At 38.9% G+C, this 4700-nt stretch overlaps 1 protein-coding gene across 1 annotated transcript in view; it reads right to left on the bottom strand.

Annotated features, from left to right (window-relative positions):
- ccdc134 (coiled-coil domain containing 134) overlaps positions 1 to 3882 on the bottom strand; it is a 24609-nt gene extending 20727 nt beyond the window's left edge. Inside the window, exon 1 of the mRNA XM_014012930.1 lies at positions 3861 to 3882. The gene's annotated coding sequence lies outside the window, so the exon portion shown is untranslated. The remainder of the gene's footprint in view (positions 1 to 3860) is intronic.
- Positions 3883 to 4700: the final 818 nt, after the last annotated feature.

Here is a 4700-nt window from a genome sequence, read left to right as displayed (position 1 = left end):
TTGTTGTTGTTAGAGGTTTCCATCTTAAAATATGCATCGCTCCAACAGTATAAACACATATTTTACACGTTAGAGATGTTTACTTCCTTGTTTACTATGACACCATATCTAGGCTGGGACTTGGCTCTGGTATAAAGCTTTTAGTCACGTGTTGTTTGGGGTCATCTCCTCAAAGTCCGTAGAGGATGGGAATCCAGGAAATGGTACAGATCTGAGTTTTGTGTGGTAAACTCTGCATGTTTGTAAATAATCGATCTCCTGCACATCATTTGGTCTCTCTTTTGAACATGATGTTTCACCAGTGTTGTGATAATTGAGCCGAAAATACCAACCCTGACCAGATTAATTTTCATTACTTGCAGAACAAGTAATGAAAATGAATCTGGTCAACCAACAAAACATTGGTTGAGAAACAGACATTTGCCACATAGCAAAATTTGTTTGGTCCAGTTATGGCCTGCACAAAGCCCAGATACCCCAAAGAATGACAGCCTTTTGGTGGACCAGATGTGGTTTGTCAGAAGTGGTCCATGCTTGGGCCAGCACACAAAAAAACAAAAAATAACCAGGGGTCGGATTTATAAAGTTTGCGTACGCACAAAATGAGCCCAGAAACTTGCGTCCGCCACTTTTCATGCAAAGGTTGTGATTTATAAAATCCAAACTTGGCATGAAAATGTGCGGTCCCTCAGCCAGCTCTAACCCATGTGTACGCTCATTTTGGAGACAATGTGTAATGACCATTGTCAGATATTTAATTTAACTTCATAATCAGACTAGATTTTAGATAGACTTTAGCTTTCTTAACAGTATAATTTACGCTTCTGCTGCTGAGCCATAAGGACCTTTGAAATAAAAACTTAAATCTTAAATAAAAGTTCACACATCTCCATTCATCTTCTTCCTCCTCAGAGGACCCTGACCCAAGGACCCCTCCCCGACAAGAGACATTCCAACAGAACGACAGCAAAAAGCTCGGTTATAGTCACACTTTGGGTACTCACTGGGCACGCCCTCGCCAGCATGGATGTGTTATAAAAGATTCACTTTTTAATATCCGTATTTCTCACACTTGCGGGGCTGTGGGGATGTGTGAGGGGGTGAGGAGAAAGTCAGCTGCAGATAACAGCAGGCAGGAGGGGAGGACGGGGGAGAAGAGCAGTGAACTTAACTTTATCTGACTTATTTAATTTTATTTACTGCTTTTATTGTCCTGCAGGCTCTGAGAGAAAATTAATTTCAAGCTGAGTTTTTGGTAAAAATCGTTAAATTACTCTAAACATCTGTAAACCTGCAAAATGAGGGAAAACCTGTGTAAATTACAGACAATCAGTTCACGTGAGCAGCTGTCTGTCAGCACCTGTCATCATCAAGAGGCATGATGGAGCGTGTCTGAACCAATCACTTCTTTTGACATTGATCACTGACTGATTTAAATACATCTTAACATTCATGAGGTACTTTGCATTGACTGTTTATGGTTGAATGTGGGCGTGTAGAGGGTAGAACCTGAGGCGGGACCTTGTGTGCAAACTCTGAGGTGAAGCTGTGATCTATAAATGAAAGGTGTGCAGAAACATGCGTACGCACGGTTTTATAAATCTGAATTTATTTTTTTTTTGTCGTACGCCATTTTCGCCTTTGGCCGTACGTTCACTTTTAGTATGGTTTCCACGCAATCTTTTACAAAGCTGACCCCAGGCCAGTTGTCACATTTGAGCCACATAAACCAAACCACAGTCAGGCCAGTTGTGGAATGTCATCATAAAAATAATGCCATCAATACCACACCTGGCCCACACCTGGTCGACAAACCACTTGTCATGCCAGTAGTCAGCCAGCTTGTGGCCCACACCTGTCTGCCATGTGGGTATTTTGGTCTAAAAGCTTTGCATTGAGCAGATTTCAGAAAAAAGCAGAGGAAATTGCATGAAGCCAAAAGGTGAAGATGGTTGATCATGTTTTTGCTCATGTATTGTATGTCTGTGAAATATCTCATAAACCACTGAATGGATTTTAATTAACTTTCAGGGAATAGTTTTTAAATATAAATCTGACGTTTATTACCTTTCTAGTTGCTGCAATTTAAGATGGCCACCACAATTAATCAATATTAGCCACTAGATCTGCACAATGTATCGCAATGTACGTGTGCACAACAGTCACACTGCGGGTCCTGCGATGTCGGAGAGAAATTAAATCAATGTGTTATCTTGGGACTAAACCACTAAACGGTTGCAATATAGCTTTTATTTTGACAGGTTACTTCGTCTGGAAGAAGCAGAACTTTCTTTTTGTTGTGAAACAAAATGGCAACATTTTTCAGAGAAGTGTTGTCGAGCTGTGGAGGAGGACGACGAGTATCTTGACAAAAACGAGGAAGATGAGCAAATTCGCAAAAAACTGTAGGAAAAGAGGTAAAGTACGGTTATTAAAGCATGACAGAAACAGAAACTAAGGTAGACACAGAGGAAGCACGTTAGGTGGTAAAATACAATCCACGTAGATAGAAGGAAACATGTTCTCAGGTCCCAGCACAATAAAAGCAAGCAATAACAGATGACGAGAATAACTCTCAAATACAGACAACAAACATACTTGTAACATGAATAAGATCGGTGCAGGTTTATGGCCAATAAGATGGCAGCAGAACTTAATGTGTTATTCAAGCCATCTGTTGAAAATTCCAGGGTTTTTCCATGTCACACGGTTAGAAAAAGAACAATATCTTGCAGCCCTTTCACCCAGCACAAAAATGTCTAATAATTCTACAGATACTGAGCACAAATGCAGTAGTAGCTGAGAGCCATCCTGAACACATATTTTGAGTGACATCTCGCTATATCACAAGATAAGCTTTTTACAATTTTTTCTATCTAAAATAGTATTTGCCATTTTGGCACAGTTGTTGCACGAGAAAATGATGTAAAACACACAAAGAATAGACAGTTGAGACGTGACATGTGGCTAATGATCTAACTAACCATGATTTTCACCTGCTGTTCACATCAGGTCATTAACACCCTGTTGTGAAAACTCAGCTTTGCATTTCAAATCCAAGTTATTAAACAGAGATCCCCAACCTGCGTGTGCATTTAATCTGTCTAATAAAGCAGTGGTCATAAATTATGTCAGCCAATAATTTACATCTTTCAGCTGCCCAACAACACGTCAGCTCTTTCTACTGTAATCCCAACACTCGGTCTTTTGTATATTTTCCACCTTTGCTGTTTCTACCTCAAAGTGTCTGTGATTTGAACATTTAGTAAATCATACTGACCAGGGCTGTGCCCATTTATACAATAAAACAATGTCTGAGTGATAAAAACGACATCATGACACATTTATGTTGCCTAACGTGCACAGCAACACATCGTTTACATGCTGACGCTTGGAGTGAAAAGCAGAGAGCAGCACCTCGACCATATGGCTGATACAAATATAATGGGGTTGTTTTAGTGTCGAGATAATAATGTTGTCTGTAGTCTGGGTCATGTGCTGCTGCATCAATAAGGAACAGTTTGTTTACAAGAGGATAAACCTCCAGCAAAGCACAAGATCTTAGAAAATGTGCAAGAAACTGTTACAGCTTCAGGTGGAAACTAAAAAAGCTCATTTGATGAAATAAATAAAAACATTGTGATGTAGAAACAACTAACAAGGTCAAATAATGAGAAATAAATACATGACTTTTTATTCCGACTGATCTTTCAATGACAGCAAAACTCAGAACTTTGTGATAATTACCATTACATATTGTAAGGATTTTGATATAATTAGTAAGTGATTTAAAATATAAAAACTAGTATCCCACAGTGTGTTTGAAACATGCCAACGTTATTTGTAACGACTCGGTCTACCTGTGTAAGAAGTGACCTCAGGACCTGAGCCGCCTCCTGGCTGAGCTCCTTCACCCCGCTCCTTTCTATCATCCCCATCAAATGAAGCATGTCTGACTCCCCCAGCACAGCTGTGCTGCTGTACTGCAACATCTGTAAACAAGACAAACATCTGTAAACAAGACAAACATCTGTAAACAAGACAAACATCTGTGAACAAGACAAACATCTGTGGACAAGACAAACATCTGTGAACAAGACAAACATCTGTGAACAAGACAAAAATCTGTAAACAAGACAAACATTTGTGGACAAGACAAACATCTGTAAACAAGACAAACATCTGTGAACAAGACAAACATCTGTAAAGAAGAAAAACATCTGTGAACAAGACAAACATCTGCAAACAAGACAAACATCTGTAAACAAGACAAACATCTGTAAACAAGACAAACATTTGTGGACAAGACAAACATCTGTAAACAAGACAAACATCTGTAAACAAGACAAACATNTCTGTAAACAAGACAGACATCTGTAAACAAGACAAACATCTGTAAACAAGACAAACCTCTGTAAACAAGACAAACATCTATAAACAAGACAGACATCTGTAAACAAGACAAACATCTGTAAACAAGACAAACATCTGTAAACAAGACAAACATCTGTGAACAAGACAAACATCTGTAAACAAGAAACATTTGTGGACAAGACAAACATCTGTAAACAAGACAAACATCTGTAAACAAGACAAACATCTGTGAACAAGACAAACATCTGTAAACAAGAAACATTTGTGGACAAGACAAACATCTGTAAACAAGACAAACATCTGTAAACAAGACAAACATCTGTGAA

The sequence above is a fragment of the Austrofundulus limnaeus genome, unplaced genomic scaffold, assembly GCF_001266775.1.
Source record: "Austrofundulus limnaeus strain Quisiro unplaced genomic scaffold, Austrofundulus_limnaeus-1.0 Scaffold96, whole genome shotgun sequence".
NCBI lineage: Eukaryota > Metazoa > Chordata > Actinopteri > Cyprinodontiformes > Rivulidae > Austrofundulus > Austrofundulus limnaeus.
This window is presented reverse-complemented; position numbering and strand designations above follow the sequence as displayed.